Raw genomic sequence first — 11357 nt, 5'->3', positions numbered from 1 at the left:
GGGCCCAATTGGCCTTTGGTTGGCATTGGCGTCGTGCACCATTTGCCATTTGCAGTCTTGCATTCCAACCTTCTTCAGGCAATCTTTGAGGTACTTCTCTTGTGATATGAAGATGTCATTTCTTTGCTGACGGATTTGAAGACCAAGAAAGAACTTCAGCTCATCCATCATGGACATCTAATATTGCTCTTGCATCATATGCCAAAACTCATCACTGTATCTCTTATCAATGCAACTGAACATAATGTCATCCACATAGATTTGGATACAAACAGTTCACCATCATATGTCTTCGTGAAGAGAGTGGGATCTAGATAACCAGGTTTGAAACCTTTGCTCTTCAGGAAGTCTTTGAGTGTGTCATACCAAGCGCGAGGTGCTTGTTTGAGGCCATACAGTGCCTTCTTTGAGCTTGTCAGGACGCTTTGGATATTCAAAACCACGTGGTTGTGCAACATACACTTCTTCTTAAAGTTTGCCTTTGAGGAAGGCGCTCTTTACATCCATTTGGTACAGAAGAATGTTGTTGTGGTTGGCATAAGCTAGCAGTATGCGAATGGCTTCAAGCCTAGCCACAAGAGCAAAGGTTTCGTCGAAGTCAATTCCTTCCACTTGCGTGTAACCTTGGGCAATGAGACGAGTCTTGTTTGTGACAACTTGACATGCTCATCTTGTTTGTTGCGATAGATCCATTTGGTGCCGATGATGTTGTGCTTGCGAGGATCAGGACACTTTACTAGCTCCCATACATTGTTCAGCTCAAACTGTTGAAGCTCCTCTTGCATGGCTTGTATCCATTCAGGTTCCATGAAGGCTTCATCAACTTTCTTGGGTTTGGATATAGAGACAAATGCAAAGTTTCCACAGAAGTTTGCTTGTTGTGTTGCTCTTGAACGAGTGAGTGGACCAGGTGCATTGATACTATCGATTATCTTCTCAATCTAGACTTCATTTGCAACCCGAGGATGTACTAGACAAAGATTTTTCCCTTGCTGATCATTGTCTTCATCCTACATTGGCTTCAGGCTGAGCATTGTCTTCATGCTGATTAGGTGCAGAAATGATGATTTCCTCTTCAGCTTGTTCCTCGGTAGATATGATTTCTCCAGTACCCATTAGCTTGATAGATTCACTTGGTGAAGCTTCATCTAGCACATTTGCCAGGTGCTTTCTTTTCGAGCCATTAGTCTCATCGAACCGCAGATCCACAGTTTCAACCACTTTATAGTGAAAGGGGTTGAAGACTCTGTACGTGTGCGAATCCTTTCCGTAGCCAAGCATAAAACCTTCATGTGCTTTCGGTGCAAATTTTGAAGTGTGATGTGGATCCTTGATCCAGCACCTAGCATCAAAGACCTTGAAGTAACTAACATTTGGCTTCTTACCAGTCAGGAGCTCGATGTCTTCTTGAAGAACTTATGAAGATAAACTCGGTTGATGATGTGGCAAGCAGTATCAATGGCTTCAGGCCAGTACTTCCTTGGAGTCTTGTATTCATCAAACATCGTATGTGCCATCTCAATGAGGGTTCTGTTCTTGCGCTCCATGATGCCATTCTGCTGAGGTGTGTATGGAGCCGAGAACTTATGTGTGATACCCAATGTATCAAGATAAGTGTCGAGGCCAGTGTTCTTGAATTATGTGCCGTGACTCTGATGTGCTTGATCTTGATGCCATAGTTGGTCATGGCACGATTGGCGAAGCATCTGAAGAAATCCTACACTTCAGTCTTGTAGAGAGTTATGTGCACCCATGTGTATCTTGAGTAATCATCAACAATAATGAAGCCGTAGAGACATGCAGTGGTAGTAAGGGTGGACTAATGAGTAGGGCCAAATAAGTCCATGTGAAGCAGCTCAAAGGAGCGTGATGTAGTCATTATTGTCTGCGAGGGATGCTTGGCCCTCGTCATCTTCCCGGCTTCACAAGCACCACATAGATGATCCTTCTTGAACTTGACGCCCTCGATGCCAATGATATGCTTCTTCTTCACGAGAGTGTGCAAGTTCCTCATGCCAGCATGTCCTAGCCGTCGATGCCAGAGGCAGCACTCTCAAGCTTTTGCTAGATAACATACGGCAAGTTGTGGTCCTGCGGAGAAATCTATCATATACAGATCGTCTCTTCGATACCCTTCGAAGACTAGAGATTTGTCAGATTCCATAAGCACAAGGCAACGATATTTCCCAAATATCACAATCATGTTCAGATCACAAAGCATTGAGACAGACATTAAGTTGAAACCAAAGGATTCAACAAGCATCACTTTATCCGTGTGCTGATCCTTTGAGATTGCAATTCTACCTAGGCCCAATACCTTGCTTTTACTAGTGTCAGTGAACGTGATGTGAATCTTGTCAGACGGGCGTAGGGTTGAATCCATAAGAAGACTTCGATCACCAGTCATGTGGTTAGTGCATCCACTGTCCATAATCCACTCAGTATCCTTCGGGGCCGTATCCTATAGTGCAGTTAGGGGATTGGCTTCACAAAAAGAAGTGTGAAGCGCAAACATTTGACGAACAAGCATACTATAAAAGTTCAGATCCTTGTTAGGAAAGATAGGATGTTTGTCAAAAAACCCTGGGACGAAATACATAGTCAGACCATTCTGGCACTTTATCTTGCGTCCGAGAAGATGTTTTAGGTCCCCAGCATTAGTGCCAGAAGCCTTTGATTTTCAGCTGGAGACCTTTCCTGCAAAAGAAAGTTAATTCTTTTTAACCACCCACATATTTAGGGGTGGCTTAGAAGCAATGAGTATAAGTGCAGCATCTGAGAACTTTGGCTTTGGAGCCCTAGCAAATAGCCTTGCAGGAGGTGAATAATACTCATAAGAATATGCAGAAAAGTTCTTTGTTTTATGAACATAACGGTTTGAAGAAACATGCTCATATTCATAAGTCTGAGTATGGTTTCCCTGCAAAACATTGGCGTTAGGGTGACCTTGTGAGGTCCTCTGTCTGTATGAAGCCTTTGGACCATATGAAGGCTTTGGTCTGGGGTTTGTCTTCTTCTCAGGAGGTGTCATGATGATATTCACGGGAAGCTTCTCAAGACAACTTTTGGGCACCCAGATCTTCTTCAAAGGTGGTCCATTCATGCAGTTAGCACTAATAAACCTGGCAAACACTTCACCATTCTGATTCTTAAATAGCTTATAATTAGCGTCAAAGGATTCATCAATGATAATGGGGTTAGCATAAGTAAGCCAGATAAGGTGGATGGGTCCACTGAAGGGCCCTTTGCAGCAACCCATGTGGTTTTGAGGTACTGCTCAGGCTTCCAGTATGAACCATCAACATTCATTTTCCTCTCGAACCCAACACCTTCTTTCCAAGGGTTTCGGTTTAGAATATATTTCTTGAGGACATCACATAGTGTCTGATGCACTTTGAGGCCTTTTTTACATGCCTGTTTCAAGTACTGTATTCAACCTAGCATTCTCATCAGCAATAGTAGTGGTATCCTCGGAAGAGGGGTTAGTCACCACATCAGCAGTTGACGATATTGCAACATCAGCAGTAGAACATTCAGCAACAGAGACAGCGTTATCACACTCAAGGCATTTTAAACATGGTGGCACAAAGTCTTCCTGAGCGGAACTGATCTGTTGAGCGTGAAGTGAATCGTTCTCTTTTTGAAGATCTTCATGAGACCCTCCCAGTTTCTCTAGATCCTGCTTCCTTTGAAGATAATCATAGGAACGCTTCTCATGAGTAGCTGAGAGTGCTTCATGACGACTATCAAGTTCCTGATACTTAACATGAAGATTTTTAATGTCTTCGACTAAGGATTGAGTTCGATTCATTTTCGCGTCCAACAGGTCATCGCTTTTGTCTAGCAACTTTTGAATGTGTTCCATAGCGGTTTGTTGTTCGGTTGCCATTAGCAAGAGTCTTATAGCTAGGTCTGGATTCACACTCGAAGTCATCTTCATGGGATGTTTGAAAATAAGCATCGCGTGAGTGTACCTTGGCACCTTGTGCCATGAAGCAGTAGGTCGGAGCAGATTCGTCCTCATCATCGGCTTCAGCGTCAGCGACGTGACCATTGTCTTCAGTGTTGAAGATGGACTTGGCGACAAATGCCGAAGCTAGATCCAGGCTAGCCATGCCGGAATCAGACTCCACCTCTGCCTCTGAAGCAGACTCCTCCTCTAAATCCATTTCATTGCCAACAAACGCATGAGCCCTACCAGATGAGCTCTCCTTGTGAGACGAAGACTTTGAAGAAAACTTTCAGGATTTCTTCTTCTTCTTGTCATCAAAATCATATTCCTTGCTCTTCTGCTTCTTCTTAGATTCCTTGTCCCATTGAGGACACTCAGAGATGTAGTGGCCTAGTTTTTGCATTTGTGGCATGTTCTCTTCTTGTGGTCACGAGAGGAAGCCTCATCATTCCTTGAGCTGGATCTTGAAGACTTTCCGAAGTAATTCCTTTTGGAGAACTTCTGGAACTTCTTCATGAGAATTGCTAGCTCCTTTCCAATGTCTTCAGGATCCTCAGAGCTGCAGTCAGAATCATCCTCGGATGAGGAAACGACCTTTGCCTTCAAAGCACGGGTTCGGCCATAGTTGGGGCCATAGATGTCGGCCATAGATGTCTCTATTCTCAGATAGCTGGAACTCATGTGTGTTGAGCATCTCAAGTATATCAGACGGATCAAGTTATCTGAAGTCAGGACGTTCTTGTATCATCAGGGCCAAGGTGTCAAATGAGTTATCAAGTGATCTCAGAAGCTTCTTCATGATTTCATGCTTGGTGATCTCAGTGGCGCCAAGAGCGCGAAGCTCATTCGTGATATTAGTGAGGCGATCGAACGTGAGCTGGACATTCTCATTATCGTTCCTCCTGAAGCGGTTGAAGAAATTGCAAAGAACATCAATCCTTGAGTCTCTCTATGTAGAGACGCCTTCGTTGACCTTGGACAGCCAGTCCCAGACTAGCTTTGCAGTTTCCAGTGCACTCACACGGCAATATTGTCCTTTGGTCAGATGACCACAGTTGATGTTCTTGGCAGTTGAGTCGAGTTGCGCGAACCTCTTGACATCAACAGTGGTGACACCTTTACCGACCTTGGGAACGCATGTCTTGATGACATACCAGAGGTCAACGTCCATGGCTTCAGGATGCATGGGCATCTTATTCTTCCAGTAGGGGTAATTTGTGCCATCAAAGACTGGGCACGCAGCGGAGACTTTGATTTTCCCTGTAGTCGACATAGCTAAAACTCTAGGTGGTTAAACCGGATTACACAGAACAAGGGAGCACCTTGCACTGATACCAATTGAAAGTGCTTATCGACTAGAGGGGGTGAATAGGCGATTTTTATGAAAGTTTTCAAAACACGAAGTCTTTGAAGACAAACAATTGAAATGAACCTATATGATATGCAGCGGAAGATGAACTACACTAGACTAGCCATAGTCAAGTAAGCAGTACAGTGAAACTACGAAGACTAATAGCAGCTAGGTAGACGGAGCAGAATGGAAGACAGTATGAGGCCAAACAGGTAATAGTATTCACACAGTGAAGTCAATCAAATCAGGCAAGCAAGCAATGACTTCACAAAGACAAACCGAAATGTAAAGGAAGAAGGGGATAGAACCAGTTGCTTGGTGAATACAAGGATTTGGTAGACCAGTTCTAGTTGCTGTGACAACTGTAAGTCTGGTTAGGGAGGCTGAGATTGAACTCAGAAGACCGTGTCTTCACCTTATTCCCCTTGAGCTAAGGACGCCCAGTCCTCGCCCAATCACTCTGGTAAGTCTTGAAGGCAGACTTCCAAACATTCATAGACTTCATTCACCGGTGATCCACAATGGCTCTTGGATGCTTAGAACGTGACGCCTAACCGGCTGGAGGATTCACATTCCTCAAGTGTAACAAGTCTTCAGATCACGCGGACAGAAAGACTTCGGTGATGCCTAACGCTCTTTGGATCTGGGTGTTTTGGGCTTTATCCTCGCAAGGATCTCTCTCTCAAAGGCTTCAGAGGTGGGTTGCTCTCAAACGATAAAAGCCGTGCACTAACTCTGAGCAGCCACCATATTATGGTGTCGGGGGCGGGCTATTTATTGCCAGGAGGCAACCCGACGTGATATGTCCGAAATGACCCTGGGTCACTGTCGGGGAAATGACACCTATGGGAACACATGGAATCCCTACTACGGTTGATAGGGCGCGGGGCTGTGGAAAGAGCGGGTTTAGAAGATCAACGCGGGGGATTTTTATCCAAGTTCGGGCCGTAAACGATGCGTAATACTATAGTCCTGCTTTGGGTGTATATTTGGTGTTCTTGAGATCTTGAACTAGTTGCGGTGCATGCCTAGCCCAAAAAGTCCGAATCCTCCCTCAGTACGCTTCGGGCCTCCTTTTATATTTCAAAGGGGCTGCCACAGTGGCACACAGGAGGTGGAAAGTATTTACAGTGTTCAAGTCTATCCTTGACATCGTGGGACAAAACACATTTAATGCACTGCCGACATATCCTCTTGCTTTATCGGGGACGGCAAGGAATCTAGTCTCGCCCGTCGCCGCCTGGCCTTGCTTCGGCACGCGTCCAGGGTGAGGAGGCATGCAGCGCCATGCTGGATAGCTGGCTGCTGAGCTGGTGCGGTGGCAGGGTCTTCATGAAGATCTGCATGCCACCAGGCAGGTGCTTGCCTGGTTGGCCTAGAAGCTGCATGCTGCCACGTAGGTGCATGCCTAGTTGGCAGGCTGGCTGCTGCGTCGGAACGGCCATGGGGCAGCAAAACCTTGGTATGTGCGGGCCTGGTTGTGGCCCCGCAGATGTCCCGGGCAAGGGTCTTGCCGAGGTCTCATGGGCGTCCCCGGCAAGGGTCTCGCCGAGGGCCCTCGTCTTGTGGTTCCTCATCTAGTCTTGCAGGCCTCCATCCTTCACAAAGATCTGCATACCACCATGCAGGCGCCTCCCGAGCCTTGGCTCCAATGTTGTCGATGGTGTCGGAACTCTCAGACTCAAGGGTGGCGGTCTTGCTGGTGTTGGGTAAGTTGCGCCGACAAGGCTCCTGCTGGTGTAGCCTAGGTTGTCCCCGGCAAGGCTCTTGCCGGGGGAAACCCCCCTTGCCCCTTCACTCTTCGCGCCTCTGGTTTCAGCGCTGCTGTGGTAGTCTTGTTCCTTGCTTCCTCTGTCCCGCCAAGCATGGCTGCAGGTGTGGCTACAACTACCCGTGCACAAGTAAAGGGGTACAGAAGGCCCCTACATTTGTACACCGACAGGAGCCCCCGGGCCTGGGCCACACATAAGCCCGGAGCATTGTTGGGCCGGGCCTAGAACAATGTGTGGTCACGTGTGGCAGAGCCTTGACTGCGGTAACCCCTTCGCCAGTTGCGCTTCCCCAGGACCCACGTTGAATGTGTGACGTGGGGGTCGTGCTTGGGGTGACCGCAGCATGCTTGCGTCATCCCGCAGTGAAGAGTAAAGAGGCGGCTTGCGTCTTTCCTATAAAAGAGGGAAAACTGCAGGGCCGCTGCTCATTTATTCTCCCTGCGTTGGAACCGTCGTTCCATGTTTCCCACTACGCCCGCCCCTTCCGCCACGTATGCCGCATGCACGGCGTGGGGTAGGTGACAGACGCACGGGATGTGGGAAGGCGCGCTATGGCCGATATTCATGTGCCTTTGATTGGGCGGGGAGGGCGGTCGATGACCTCGCTCGTTGCCAACTTAATGAGCCAGACGTGAATGGGCTCTCCAGAGGCGTAGAGCTAGTCTTTAGCCTTGCCCGATTGGCTATAAAAAAGGGGACTCAGGAGGAGTAGGAGAGGCATCTTCTCGCGTCTTCCCTTTGCCTCCATTCTCCATCCACTGCCATGGCGAGAGGGCGTCTTTGCGGCCGTTCTTCCGCGGAGGCGGCCTGGTCTTCCTCCCGCCAAAGAGCTGTGGCGGTCAAGGAAGAGCCAGCTGCCCAAGGCAAAGGCCACGCCCGAGGTGGAGGTGCCAGATGCGGCCGCGGTCAGTGAGGCGGTCGAGGCAGAGGCGGGCGCGGTAGTGGGACACCCGCGTCATCGCCATCTCCGTCACCATCTCCGCCACCGTCTCCTTCTGCTTCGTCAAGGGGCCATATCGGGGACACGGCGCTGGAGTTCATCCTGCAATTGCGCGAGCCGCCGCGTAGCCGCCTTCGCCTTCCCGAGGCGTTTGCGAGGGTGCGAGAGATCGACCAGCCACCGAGGTTGAGGCTCCACATGAAGGGGTGTTGCAATGGCGACATGTGGGTGAACACAGGGTTCCCCATCCCTCATGTGATGCTCCTTCGTCGGGGTTGGAAAACCTTCGCACGTGCCCATTGCTTGATGAAGGGGCACATTCTCTGCTTCAAGTTAGTGGAGAGCGACCTGCTCTCCGTCAAGGTCTTCGGGCGCTCGGGACACAGGTTAGGGTGTTGCACGGAGAGCTCGACTGATGATGAGACCTCCTCCTCGAGCGACGGTGACGAGGAGGGGACTGGTGGGGAGGACGACGGGGACAGGTCCGACTAGACGTCGGACGCCCCGTCCCTAGGCGACGCCGGCAGCAGCACCACCTGCACCTGGCCTTCTCCCCGGCCGAGTGGTTTGCCGGGGAGAGGTAGCTCTTGGCGGCGGCTCCTTGAGCCAGCTCCTTGAACTTCTCGGGGCCGCTGCTCCTGGCGGCTGGCGCTGGAGGGTCGGAGAAGACGATGAAGGCGGGTGGCGGGGCGTCAAGTCGGAGTACGATGGCACCGATGCCTTCGTCGCGTATTGGTGGCCTGCTGCGTCATCCTCCAGCTTCTTCCCCGGCACCATCATCACCAGCCTTCTTCTAGGCGGCCGCCGGGACGTTCACTTGGTTCTTCTGCTGCTCGTACCTTGCCTAGGCACTCCTTTTGCCCTCCTGCTTATCTTGATCCGCTCCCTGAGGAGAGGGACAAGAAAGGGATTACGAGCAACTTATCTTCTTTCAGATCTTAAGCCTGCGGGCACTTGTCGAATTTAGACCTTGTAACCCCTTGCTAATGTTTACATTCCGTATGAATTGTACTTGTTTAATCAACGCATTAATGAAAAGGGGTGCTTGCCGGGTTCTTTTGCGTGTGAGTGAGGCCCACACCAAGGAGCGAGTACTTGTTATTATAAGCAAACAACGTCGCCCGACAACAAACCTTGCCGCCCTCCCGCTTTATAACCCGACCACACTCACTCCCTTGACAGAGGTAGGGGCAAAGCAGGATTAGGCCCCTCGCTCGTCCCCTTTCTACCGCGACTACAACCAAGTCCCAGCCCAAAGGAGAGTCCTTGGGAATAGGAAGAAGGGAGCATGGTGGCCTAGGGGTGAACGAAGTCCCGTACATTTAAGCTTCATATGGAACTGCACAGCGGGGGAGAAAAGACTTATCTGAATCTGCAGCAACCCGACAACCTTGGCTCGCCGGGGTCGAGGTGTCGGTCCATCTTCTTTTCTCCAAATGGTTCTGCAGAAACGCCTGCGCAGCCTGCGAACCAAAAGAGAACTGGAAGAGACAGAAAGACACGCACTTGACCTCTATGCCACGGGTTAGTTGCCGCCGAGCACTATCAACCCTAACAGAGAGAGAGACTCGACCTAGCATGCATGCAAAATTCTAGGGTGCCAGCACTTCATTTATTTATCTAGTGCTCAGGGTCTGCGCCTGGCTTTGTACAAAGGATTACATGCCTTGCCGGCAAGGCTTGTACAAAAGGTGGCTACGGAGAGGCCCGGCAACCGCGCCTTATGGGTAGAACTTGCGAAGATGTTCGATGTTCCAGGAGTTGCTCACTGGAATCCCATCTTTGGTCTCCAGACGGACTGCACTGGGCCTGGTGACTCGTATCACCCGATAAGTGCCTTCCCACTTCGGCGTCAACTTGTTGGAATTCTTGGTGGATTGAACTCGCCGAAGAACAAGGTCGACTCCCTCAAGGCCTCAGGCATGAACCTTGCTGCTATGGTAGCGGCGCAGGGCTTGCTGGTAGCGAGCGGCCCGCACAACAGCCCAAAGACGATCTTCCTCAAGGAGTGTCGCATCATCTTGCTGCAACTGCTCTTGCTCAAGCTCAGCATAAGAGAGCACTCGAGGTGACCCGTATATGAGTTCCGTGGGGAGAACTGCTTCTGCCCCATATACCAGGGCAAGGGGTGTCTGGCCGGTGGCTCGATTTGGCGTCGTTCTGATCGACCAAAGAACCGTCGGCATCTAGTCAATCCAGTGCCTTCCACACTTATGTATCTTGTCAAAAGTCCTGGTCTTGAGGCCTCGCAACACTTCTGCATTTTCCCTCTCGGCCTAGCCGTTACTTCTGGGATGAGCAACAGAAGCAAAACAAACCTTTGCTGCCGAGGTCTCGGATGTATTGCATGAAGGTGTGGCTCGTGAACTGTGTGTCGTTATCTGTGATGACCCTATTGGGCACACCAAAACGGCAGACTAGCCCCTTGAAGAACTTGACGGCCAACTGTGATGTCACCTTTCTCACCGGCTCCACTTCCGGCCACTTTGTGAACTTGTCGATGGCGATGTACAAGTACTCAAAGCCCCCGGCAGCACGGGGAAAGGGGCCTAGTATGTTGAGCCCACAGACCAAAAATGGCCAGGAAAGAGGGATTGTCTGAAGAGCTTGAGCTGGTTGATGAAGCTTCTTTGAAAGAACTGCCATGCTTCACACTTGGTTACTAGTGCAGTTGCATCCTGGAGAGCGGTGCGCCAGAAGAAACCTTGCCGGAATGCTTTGCCGGCAAGGGCTCTTGACACTATGTGGGTGCCACACATGCCTTCATGTATCTCTGCCAATAGCTCCAGTCCGTCCTTCCGAGGAATGCACTTCAATTTTACATCGTTCGATCTTCTTCTGTATAGGGCATCATCCACAAACTGGTACATGCTGGACCAACGGGTTACCTTCTCTGCTTCTTCCTGTTCCTCAGGGAGTTCCCCTGTTTGGAGGAAATGGACGGTGTCCTGCGCCCATGCTGGAGCCTGGGGCTCGACGGCAAGAACTAGTGGCTCATCTTCGGCCGTAAGGGCAACCGCCTCTACGGTCAAGACTTGAGGTCCTGCCAGAGGTTGCTGTTCTCCGGCAAGCTTGGGACAGCCGGCAACGTCCTTGCCGGCGGCTCCTCGGAGCTCAGCGGGAAATACTTGCCCGGGCCTGCTTTCCTTCGATTGTTCTGTCCTGCTGATGGCTCAACGGATGGCTGAGTTAATTGAAGCACAAAGGTACCTGGTTCCACGGGCAACTTGAGGGAAGCGCATTTGGATAAGTCATCGGCAATGTTGTTCTCTGCTCGGGGAACATGCTCCGCTTGTAGACTGTCAAAACGCTCCTCCAACTTCCTCACTTCATCCACATAAG

Source organism: Triticum aestivum, chromosome 4D (genome assembly GCF_018294505.1).
Source record: "Triticum aestivum cultivar Chinese Spring chromosome 4D, IWGSC CS RefSeq v2.1, whole genome shotgun sequence".
In the NCBI taxonomy this organism is placed as follows: domain Eukaryota; kingdom Viridiplantae; phylum Streptophyta; class Magnoliopsida; order Poales; family Poaceae; genus Triticum; species Triticum aestivum.
This window is presented reverse-complemented; position numbering follows the sequence as displayed.